Source organism: Protopterus annectens, chromosome 4.part0 (assembly GCF_019279795.1).
Source record: "Protopterus annectens isolate FY-2018-M chromosome 4.part0, PAN1.0, whole genome shotgun sequence".
Lineage (NCBI taxonomy): Eukaryota > Metazoa > Chordata > Ceratodontiformes > Protopteridae > Protopterus > Protopterus annectens.
This window is the reverse complement of record NC_056733.1, coordinates 1,299,981,224-1,299,993,206: the sequence shown is the minus strand read 5'-3', so window position 1 is coordinate 1,299,993,206 and position 11,983 is coordinate 1,299,981,224. Positions and strand designations below refer to the sequence as shown.

Here is an 11,983-nt window from a genome sequence, read left to right as displayed (position 1 = left end):
GTAACGCAGAGGGTCCCGGGACGGCGCGGTCCCCAGGTACCAGGGCCTCTCACACTCCGCCGCCCGACCCTCCGTGCCTCTCTCTCTCCGCACCTCTCTCAGACTCCCATCCCTCCACGCTCCACGAGCTCGCGGCTCCCGGGGGGGAGGGAGGCAGAGGGGAGCGAGCGCGAGGGCAAGGGGTGGTGTCCGTTCCCCCTTGCCTCCCGGCAGCGGGAGGGGGTCCGTCTGCACGGTGGGAGGCGCAGGCGCCCCTCCTCCGCTGCGCACCCCGGAGGCAGGGGGAGGGAGAGGGTGCCGGCCCGGCAGGGGGGTGGCAGCCCCCCTCCGGCCGCTTGGGGCCACCCCCGGGGGTGGCACAATGGAGTCCTCTCCCCACGATGTCAGTCACGGGTACCTGCGGAGGACGCCCCGCCCCACGCGGGGCGTCGGTTCAAAGACCCGGGAGGTCGGCGGTGCAGCCGCACGCTGGCTGCCGCGGAACTCCCTGCTGTCCTGCGGCGCGGGGCCAATAACCCCGGTCCGGGCACCCGCGACAATGCCCGTGAAACCTCACGTGCTCGTCTCGAGGTGCGACACCGGGCGGGCAACGGTGCCCCCAGGCGGATGAGAACGCAGTACGACTCTGAGCGGTGGATCACTCGGCTCGTGCTTCAATGAAGAACGCAGCTAGCTGCGAGAACTAATATGAATTGCAGGACACATTGATTATTGACACTTCAAACGCACTTTGCGGCCCCGGGTTACTCCCGGGGCTACCCCTGTCTGAGGGTCGTTGTGCCTTCCATCGCCCCAGGGGGTCTACCGGCCCCTGCGGAGGGCGCGGCTGGGGAGTTAAGGGAGCCCACGGCGGGCCCCCTGTCCCCCCAGGGAGAGACTCGGATGGAGGAGACGAGTCCCCCCGCCGCCCCGAGCCGGGAAGCCCATCTGAGGATGGGAGGGAGCAGGTGCGCATCAGGCCCGACCCCCGGAGGCTGTCAGTGGTAGCGCCACCGGGCTGCCCTCCCACGGCGGAACCCGACGCCTGTCTGCCCGGCTCCCGTGGCGACCCGCCAAATTTAAGCATATTACTAAGCGAGGAAAAGAAACTAACCAGGATTCCCTCAATAACGGCGAGGGAAGAGCCCGGGTGACGGGCGCAGGGAAATGTGGCGTACGGAAGTCTGCCTCCCCGGCGCCGCCCAGGGAGCCCCAAGTCCTTGTGATCGAGGCTTAGCCCGCGGACGGTGTGAGGCCGGTGGCGGCCCCCGGCGCATCGGGATCAGGTCTTCCCGGAGTCGGGTTGTTTGTGAATGCAGCCCAAAGCGGGTGGTAAACTCCATCTAAGGCTAAACATTGGCACGAGACCGATAGCGGACACATTGTTTAATATGACATGCTTTTTATTAACTTGGAAAAGAAATTGTTGCAGTTTTCTATTGTGAATGGAAAGTTTTGTTTCATGTATATTTTATATACATGCACCATGCACTTTAACAGTTAACATTTTATGCACTTAATTGGATGACCAATGAATTACGTTTTTGGATGATTTAAAATGGGGAAAGCTTTTTGGAGGTTGATTTTGATGAAGTCTCCTGAGGGGAGATGAAAGCACTTAATTGATTTTTTATTTTATGTTGTATTATGTGAATAAATTTATTTTTTGGACATTACAATGTGCGTTCATTTGTGGAGGTGCTTTTGGATCTGTTTTATTTTTCTGAAAAGGGGAACATTAGGAGGGACAGCCTTTATTGGAGCCAACACGTTCATTTTGTGGTTTGTGCAGTTTGTACTTCGTGATTACTGTTCGACTGTTATTCTTGTGTGGCTGCAGAGGAGTCCCCCGGAGGTATGGATAACAGTTCACTGTTGAGTGAACTTATTAGAGTGATCCAAAGCTATCGCAGGCTGATATGCCAAATCCTGATTCTGGAACTGGCATCCATGTGCGCAGAGCAGTCCAAAACGGACACTAGAAGCCGTGATGACTAGAACGCCGGTGAGGTGAGGCCCTCTACGTCTAGAGGGAAAGAAGGAGTTCAGCTTAGTTCCCAAACTGTTGACAGCCCCAATAATCAGTTGCAAAGTGGCTACAATAACCAGAGAGACAGGGAAAGGGGTCCGGACAACTTTTAAATGATTATGCTAAACTGGACATTCACCACTGGCTTGATAAATCGTTTTTTCAGGCCGGAACGGACGATACTAGGCACCAAAAGACTACAGCTACATATGGCGAGAAATGTAAGACTTTAAAAACAAAACTTTAGCACTGGACAACTGGTACTTAAAGCGTTGTATTGATCAAAAAATTGTGCCTAAGGAGGTTGAGGCTGAACAAATTTCCCAATAACACTGTAAAAGAATGTGAATTTTTTAAAATAGTAATGGGCATTTTAAATTATTGTGGTATTTCAATTTTGAAAGCTATGGTGCATAATAATGATATTTTAATGGAACAATGTAAAACAACTATTGATGTGCTAAACAAGGAAATAAACAAGGAAATAAGTGATGATTTGTTCAGTGTTATGGAATACAAAAATGACTACTTAAGGGTGTTGCAAGATGTGGACAAACTGATGGCTAAGCACTATAAAAGGAAGGTCTCTAAGTTAGAAAGAGACCTACAGGAATATGAGCATGGTAGAGCTTATTATTGTGATACTAATAGTTTTGCTGGAGGGGATAGGAGTTTCTTTTCAAGGTATAATGAGAAATCTAAGTATTCCCCATGGACTGAGAAAGATTCAGAAACATCAGGATAATTACATGAGGGGGAGAGGGAACATTACATATACCAACAACAATGTTACCTATACCCATCATGGTTATGAGGAAACCAACGATAGAATGGGAAGCCCTTTGGGGTGGAAGGGCCCATGAGGTCAGAGAGAATATGGAATTTACCACATCAACCATCCTATGCAAAGGTGATAGGGAATTATCACCCACACCCGCATGGGAAAATACGGCCAAGGATGTATTGTTTACATCTCCCCCATGTATTTCCACATTAATTGGTCATGGAAGTTTTACACAGGGACAAATGTGATTTGACCCTGAACTCTAATATTGAGAGTAATACAGAGAGTCCCAATGGTGGGAATAATATTATTCATACACAGAGAAATTTTAATATATATAATTACACAGATTTAGTGATTGATGAAAGTTACTTTTCACTGTTTTTAAAAGGTTTTACATTAGTACCAGTTAAGAAACCAAGATTGGAGGATATAATTCTGGATATAAAATTATTTACAAGAAAACTAAATTTGGAGCATTTATGTAAGGGTGTTCTGCCACAACCAAGGGTACCAAGTTGACTAAGAGGAGTATTTTTAACCCACTCTTACACCAAGATTTGCAAAATTTTGAGATGTGTGTAACTAGTTTAATTAGGAATGGGTATGGGAAAAACAAGTATGACTATTCTAACCTGTCTCCAAAAGAAAAGAAATTACTAAAGGAATTGGGTGTTAATGATAAAATTTGAGTCATGAAACCAGATAAGGGGGATGGTGGGGTGGTGTTGATGGAACAGTGGGACTATACAGCTAAAATGTTGGGTATCTTGAATATTGATAATAGGTATGTATTGGTATCTAGGAATGAACTCAGTATATCTTATAAGAAAATTGATTTAACATTAGAGGACAATTTGATGCAGGGGTTGATAGATATGCAACTGTATCAGTTTTTGAAGGTACAAAAGCCCATTATACCGGCCATTTTTGGGATCCCTAAAATACACAAGGAGGTGGACAATCCACCCCTGAGATGTATTGTCACCTCACAGGGATCCAAAATGCTACCACTAGCAATTTATGTGGATACTAAACTAAAACGTTTTTACCCCATGTACCCACATATTCTCATTGATTCATGTGATTTTTTGAATAAAATCGGAACCACTGAGTACAAAGAAAACATTATATTTTTAACTATTGATGTTAAAGACTTGTTTTCAGTGATACCTCATAAGACAGGTTTAGAATGGTTTGAGAAGATGGTTGAATTCAGGTTTTTATCATCAGATGACTTTAGACTATTATTGGAGAACATGAAGACGGTACTAAAATATAATTATACTTATTTTCAAGGAGAATTGTACCACCAAATAGATGGGGTTGCCATGGGGTCCTCCTGTGCCCCCATATACACTAACATTATCATGTTATACTGGGAAAAACACTTTGTGTTTACCTCACAGTAATATAAACACATCCTTGGTTACTTTCGCTTCCTGGACGATATATTTATTTTATGGCAAGGAACCAGTGGTTTAATAACAGTTTTTGTGAAATATTTGAATCACACAACAAGAGTTTTTACAATTTACCTATGAACTAGGGTTGGATGAGATTCACTATTTAGATGCTAAGTTATCAAAAGACTAAATTAATAAACGTTATAGGTCTGGTATTTACAGGAAAGAGTGTTTTTCCAACTCGTATTTGCACTATGATATTGACCACCCACACTTTCTTAAACGTAATATTGTGAAAGGACAGATGGTTAGAATAACAAGGATGACATCTGGTAAAATAGATTTTTTGAATGAAATCAACTATGTTCATACACTGTTTGGGGAGAGAGGGTACCCGGGTAGCTTGATTAATCCCATTAAAAGTATTGCTGTACAGGGATGGGGATCTACCTACTTACCACTTCTTACTAGTGGAGAAGTAGTTGGTGTTAAAAAGAATTTGATGGGTACTGAACAGATTACACCACAACTACCATACTTGATATTAACACACCATGCTGATATTGGGTGGGTTAAGAAATGTATCAACAATTCCTGGGATATGTTTAGAAGGATGCCTACTAAGGTAGATTTTTTTCAGAAATCTCTTAGATATAGTTATAAGAGGAACTACAACCTAAAAAATATATTGGAAAAGAAAAAGGGAGATATTAGACAAGGGGCATGTCCTAAACTTGGTACCTTTAAATGTGGTAGATGCTTCCAATGTCCCTTTATAGCAGGAATGAAAGATCTAAATATACCCAGCAGTTTTTATAAGCTTAGAGGTAGGACATACTCCAGTTGCTATACAAAAGGAGTGGTGTATTTTGCTTATTGTACTGTGTGCTGGGCATACTATATAGGGAAGACAGAGCGTAAGACAACGTATATATGAACATATGTACGACATTAATAGGAAAAATAAGAATATTGCTCTATATAGACATTTGTTAACTTGTAAAAACGCCGATTATAAGTTTTGGGTGTTGGAGGAATTGAAGCAGAATGAGAGGGGGGAAACTGGGAGACTAGATTAGAATTTCGAGAAATGGTTTGGCAGCTGAGGCTAGATGCATGTAACCGCCCCGGGTTAAATGAACACATCTCCACCCCCCCTGTCCTCAAAATATTAGCATCCAACCCCAAAAGATCAGACTTGTAAATATTAATATAAATATAAATACATACATAATATACATTTTATTCACATTTTATATTTATGTTTTAACATTCTCAATCAGTATTTTATAATATTTTATACTATTTACATTTTATACTCTGTATTATATTAAATATTTATTTAACAATTATAGTTATATACAGTAGTTTTTTTATAATTAGACAGCTCCTGTAAAGTAATTTGCTGCTATAGTTACACTAGATGTTGAGATGTCCTTGCATTAACCAGTTGTGCAATATAGTTTTATACCCTTACTATTTAGTATTCCTGGTAAAAAAAAGTTTTTTATTATGTGTTATATACATTGTTTAATACGATAATTTTTATTAACTTGGAAAAGAAATTGTTGCAATTTTCTATTGTGAATGGAAAGTTTTGTTTCATATTTATTTTATATACATGCACCATGCACTTTAACAGTTAACATTTTTTGCACTTAATTGGATGACCAATGAAATACATTTTTGAATGATTTAAAATGGGGAAAGCTTTTTGGAGGTTGATTCTGATTAAGTCTCCTGAGGGGAGATGAAAGCGCTTAATTCATTTTTTACTTTATGGGTGTGTTATGTGAATACATTCATTTTTTGGACATTGCAATGTGCATTCATTTGTGGAGGTGCTTTTGGATCAATTTTGTTCTTCTGAAAAGGGGAACATTAGGAGGGACGGTCTTTATTGGAGCCAACACATTCATTTTGTGGTTTGTGCAGTTTGTACTTCGTGATTAGAGATTGAAAGGAACCAAACTCAAGATTACAAGGCGAAACTTGTTAGTGGTTTTAACCCATACTATTACTTTGACACACAATGTTCAACATTGTAAGCTACAAAATGTGTTATTTTAGCTTTCTGACAAGGGTTTTAAATAGTAACAGCAGTGACTAGTCATAAAGGAATACATAATAACAGTTACAGCAGTTAATCTAGCTGTGAACAGTCTCCTATGTCTGAAAGGTTAACCAGGATAAGAAGCACTGGCCAAAGAATAGTTCCTCTTTCTTGCATAGGGAGTTCCATCTTCCTAGTGTTAGGGTTACATTGATGCCAGGTGCGGGTGTGGTTGTAGAGTAATGTAGGCCTCAGTGAGGAGTCTAGGGTCATGGGTCTTTGAAGCATATACCTCACAGGCAAATGTTGACAGCCCAGCACAACTTAAGAGCTCATTCATTCTTTTATTTATTCTCTGATATCCACATTATTTGGTTTGGGGTCATGGGGTAGCTGGAACCTATCTCTGCACTCAGTGCATGCACAACACAGAAACTATTCCAGAATGGGATCCAGCCTATCTCAGAATATATGCACTTGACATCTGTATCTTTGGTCAGTGTGGAGCACTACTACTTTGCCTATGACTTGTGTTTGGGATGTGGAAACATTGATTTCCCTGTCCCGCCACAATCTGCTGTATACACGCAGTAAATTTGTGACAGTCATATATCTCTGCAGCTGAATTTCACATCAGCTATGTGTCTGTAATGAAATGTATTGCAAGGAAATACCTTGCAGCCGAGCCACATAAACTTCCATTGTCTTGATTTTCTATCCATGGTGGGGGATTGGAGGTTTACTGCTGCTCACACAACCTTTACTGGAGATGGAGATCTCACACACATCAGCTTGAGAAGGAAAGGGACTTGACAGCATGTGCACTATATCACACACAGGCGTGCATGTCAGGCATGTTGACTTTATTGCTTCCTACATAGACAGACTCAAAAAACTCCAGCTATTCTCTGTCTCATATCATCTACTAAGAGGCGATCTCTGCTTGACTTACAAAGCCATGTCTGACCCAGCTCTGTTAAAAATGCTACATCTAAAGAAATCCCAATCCCTCCGCACCACACACTCCATAGACCTCAACCTCATTACCACAATAAACAGAACATGCTGGAGGGACAGGTTCATAACCCAGAGACTGCCCATGCTCTGGAATAGACTTCCCATACATGTCAAGCAGAGCACCTCAAAGGCCTCTTCAAGAAAAATCTTGATGAGTGGATGGGAAATAGAAAGTTCACCCCGGGGATCACGCCAGTGGTTCTACTTGATGGAGGCACTGGGAACTAACGTCGGGCAGCATAATGCCATGGCACTTCTGTGGGTTAGGCTTGTACCTAGTACATACCTATGAACCTATGAACTCCTCCATCATTAAGGATCCTGACCAGCCACCATACATTGATGGCTCTCCATGCTCAAGTAGTGAGCCCCATTGAACTTTCATTCACTGGTTCTGTTCCAAGAACTCCAGAGGCCCACACAGAAAAGTAAACTTTGAGATTATTGGAAAGGAATTTTGCTGCTACTTCAAAAAGTTGGGGAGGAATAAGGGGACAAGATGAACTGCAGTGGTAGTTTGAGAATCCAGTAAGTGCATAAAAAGTAGGTGGAGTACCCATGAGTTAAAATGAGCTGTCTGCAGTGACCTGAAAACCAGCCTCATACTCAGGAAAAATTTTGATAGGATATTTGAAAGTTAAACTTTCATAAGTAAATAGCAACATGCATCCAGTCAACTCTAGTTAATCCATGCAGTTTGAAGCTGTCACGTAATGTGGATTACAAGACAAGGCTGCTGTGTGTTAAAGCATACCTGTCTAACTACCTTTAATAAATGTGATATGTGAATGGGTTATCATCTGCCGGCAGGCATGTAAACCCTAATCAAACACAAGGTATAGTTACATGATTTCACTGCTACTTTTCCTGTGTGTCTTTAGAGAAAGCATGTAATGTCACAGTGAGTTTCACTGCAATGTATTGTACTATACTGAGCAAGTCAACAGTGTACTTTTCAGGGGGTTTCCCCTTTTCTTCACTGTGGTGTGACCGTGGAATTGGTATATATAATTTTGGGCTGTATGAGACTTTGTCCCCCTGCAGAAAAAGATTTTTATATGTTTTTTATGTTTTATCATTTCACTATTTTTGGCATGAAATTTGTGATAAACAGTGGGGCGATAAACAGTGGGACTAAAACACAGTGCTTCACTTTCACAGTTCAACTCTGGTTTACACAAACAGTGGCCAGAAAGTACTGCAGTCTTTAAACTGAGCAAACAAGTTGCTTTCATCCACAGCCAGCCTGTAGTCCCCATAAACACCAGTTGACAATATTATATTTGTAAGTGAGGAAGCATTTTTTTTTACTTATAAATAAATAAATTAGTGGCACCATCCTGTGCATGCAGGAATGGTAGACTCTGAATATACAGAGGAAATACTTGCAGTGTCCTTCTGTTTGATACTGATACTTAACAAAATTGTAGTGCTATTTATTTGCTTGATAAACATTTCTGTAGTTTTTTTCTGCCTAAAATACTGTAGCTAGTAGCTGTAATAGTAATAGTTTCCCACCCTCCTCCATATTGGTGTCTTGTTCTTGTACTAGGTGGCTTTGCAGTTGCCCACCTCTACTATAAATTTGATCTGGGACACTCCTCCCAGTCTAGTGTCATTAACTCATTCTACCTAATACAGAGAAAACATTTGAGAAGGCCAACCCACTTAGGTTCTTAACCTTGAATTATCTTCTGTTCCTCCTTTATCCCTTTCCACTTTACTAAGAAAAGAAAAAAAACAGAACCGCATTGTGTTCTGACTGAGTGTGCTTCTCAAACAATCTGGAAATATAGAGCTGATAAGTATATTTTTGGCACTTTTTAACTGTTCAGAGTTGAATAAAACAATAATTGAATTCAGTTCAGAATACAGTTTGAGTAAATTGCATTTATTTAAACTGTATTTGCTTTACTGTTGCTACACTCTCAAGTGTGCTAGCTTGCAATGCACTTGAATTGTTTTTAATGATGTTTAGCTGCTTTTCGGTTAAAAAAAAATTCTGAGCTTGTTTCCTGCCTTTCATGTAACTAGTCTAGTCCAGATACAGATTTGCTGTATCCAAGACTGTTTGTAAGCGTCTGAGCCCCCCCCAAGCTTTTCTGTGTTGGAGGAAAGCCTTCTAGTTTACCAGTGGCCGTGGTAAGCACTTGGTAGCCTATCTACCGCAAGGTTTCTGGCCCATGAAATTTTAGTTTATTGGCCGTTTGGGCAGTATTTCCATCTCTTTCAGCTTTCTGGTTTAAAAGGCCATGTTTGCGCTTGTTTCCCACCTTTCCTATAACTCGTCTAGTCCAGATACAGATTGGCTGTATCCAGGACTGTATGCAAGCTTCTGAGCCCCCCAAGCCTTTCTGTGTCGGAGGGAAGCCTTCTAGCTTATCAGTGGAAGTGGTAAGCACTTGGTAGCCAATCTACCACAAGAGGAATGGTTTCTGGCCCAGAAATTGTAGTTTATTGGCCGTTTGGGCAGTATTTCCAACTCTTTCAACTTTCTGGTTTAAAATGTCATATTTGCGCTTGTTTCCCACCTTTCCTGTAACTCGTCTAGTCCAGATACAGATCGGCTGTATCCAGGACTGTGTGTTGGAGGGAAGCCTTCTAGCTTATCAGTGGGAGTGGTAAGCACTAGGTAGCCTGTCTACCACAAGAGGAGTGGTTTCTGGCTCAGAAACTGTAGTTTATTGGCCGTTTTTCCATCTCTTTCAACTTTCTGCTTTAAAAGCTCGCATTTGCGCTTGTTTCCCACCTGTTCTGTAACTAGTCTAGTCCAGATACAGATTTGCTGTATCCAGGATTGTTTTTAAGCTTCTGAGTGGTGCCAAATGGTCTGCTCTTCAGTTTTCCCTTAGAACTGCTAGTTCTCTCGTCTCCTGCACTTTTACTAGTGTATTAGTGTAGCACTTTACCAGACTTCTTGTAGCAATTATTGTAACACACAAGTGCTACCAGCACTAAACGTTCTACAAGGAAACAGCTCCAGTACTTATTATTAATCCTCACCCCTCCAGGCATGTCTAAAGATCAGTTCCCTGTGCTTTCGCCTACTAACCTGGTGAACATGGGCATCCTGAAGCAATGTTGCAACTGCCTCATGTACACTGGCAACCCTCTCCTCTTACCTCTCAACACTCAGACTTCCGAGAGATGCACTTATATATCCAAATTGGAAGCCACGCACTCTCCAGCCAAGACCTTAATAGCTGGTCAAAGAAGAAGGTCAGCACTTGCACCACATCACATGGAACACATAGCCCTTCAGAACATACACCAGCACTCCCTTCATATAAAACACAAACCACACACCCACCTTCGCAGAGGCTCTCAATAAAAAATCTACCCAAGCAGCAGAGACCTCCAAGACAGGAATGCACTTGACCACCACAGCACAACACTAATCACGAGACACGTAACTCTCCTAAACAGTGTGCCACTCAACCAAAGCCCCTAAGGCAAAACAGCATGCCAAACACACTAGTCATAGGTGACTTGATAGTGAGGCACACTGAGGTCCCACTCACTAGGTTGAATAAGGAGAAAGTAACAGTCACCTGCCTGTCAGGTTCCAGGATCCACCACATAGTGTACGTAGTCAGGTCCCTCAACAACAGGTACAAATATGACTCTGTCATTGTGCATGTGGGTGTGAATGACCTGAAACCTACCTCTCTGGACTACATGAAAAGAGACATGGAGGAGCTCTCGCATTATGTAGCCCAGGCGGGTATGAACCTAGCCATGAGCAGCATCCTACCATCACCCAGAATTATACCACAGTGCCAGCAGAAAATGATTGATTTCAACAATTGGCTAAGTTTCTGGTGTCATTCTAAGGGGCTACAGTATCTGTCTGCCTGGGATGACATGACTGACAGACATTGATGCTTTTGCCAGAAATGGCCTGCATCTGACACCCCTGGGCTTCCGGATACTGGACAAGGCTCTTGCCACTCCTATAGTCCCTTTTTTAGGTGGTGTTCCAAAGACCAAATTACCACCATAACAGCTACAAACAAATGCAATCTGAGGGTCATGCTGCTCAACACTAGAAGTCTTAATCTCAAAATGCACTCGCTCAAAGCACTCTTTAAAATGAAGAACATCTACATTTGGGGTGTAACAGACACCTGGTTCAAGGCAGCAGAAAGCACCCCTGCACAACCAGGCTATAACTCATTCCACACCTTTTGGCCCCAGAACTTGGACCAAAGCTCCAAAGGTGGTGGCGTTTCCATTTTCATAAAGGATGCGCACACCTCCAGACTGGTAGCCCAACATAACACATCAGAGATACTTCAGGTGCAGCTAACATTGGGTAAGACAGCAATTCAGGTCATAGCCTGATTTGCTGTGAAGCTACTGCACAGTGGTACCTCCTACATTGAGCCAACAGATATTGCCAATATATTTGCCAACAGATTCAGTGCCAACTTTACCCCCCCAAAGGACCAATCACAATACCAGTAGATTGCCAGACACCCAGTATTACTGCTGCACAGGTTAAAACAGCATTGTCCAAGGCCAGGAATACAGCTTCTATGGGACGTTACAATATCCCTGGCTGTGTTCTACATGAGCTACAGAGTGAACTGGCACCTCACCTGTGTGCCCTGTTCAGTCACAGCCTCACCTCAGGCTTTGTCCCCACCGAGTGGCGCACTACTGCAGTTATTCTTGTCCTCAAAGGAGGAGCAACTACAAACCCTGAGAACAAT

At 42.6% G+C, this 11,983-nt stretch overlaps 1 long non-coding RNA gene and 1 other non-coding gene across 2 annotated transcripts in view; one reads left to right on the top strand and one right to left on the bottom strand.

Annotated features, from left to right (window-relative positions):
• LOC122800174 overlaps positions 1-10,387 on the bottom strand; it is an 11,361-nt gene extending 974 nt beyond the window's left edge. The window contains exons 1-2 of the long non-coding RNA XR_006364542.1: positions 10,378-10,387; positions 7,241-7,242 (exon numbers count right to left, since the gene is read on the bottom strand). This is a non-coding gene — a long non-coding RNA (uncharacterized LOC122800174). The remainder of the gene's footprint in view (positions 1-7,240; positions 7,243-10,377) is intronic.
• Positions 622-775, top strand: LOC122800636. Its single transcript, XR_006364630.1, has one exon. It is a non-coding gene; the product is annotated as a 5.8S ribosomal RNA (ribosomal RNA).
• Positions 10,388-11,983: the final 1,596 nt, after the last annotated feature.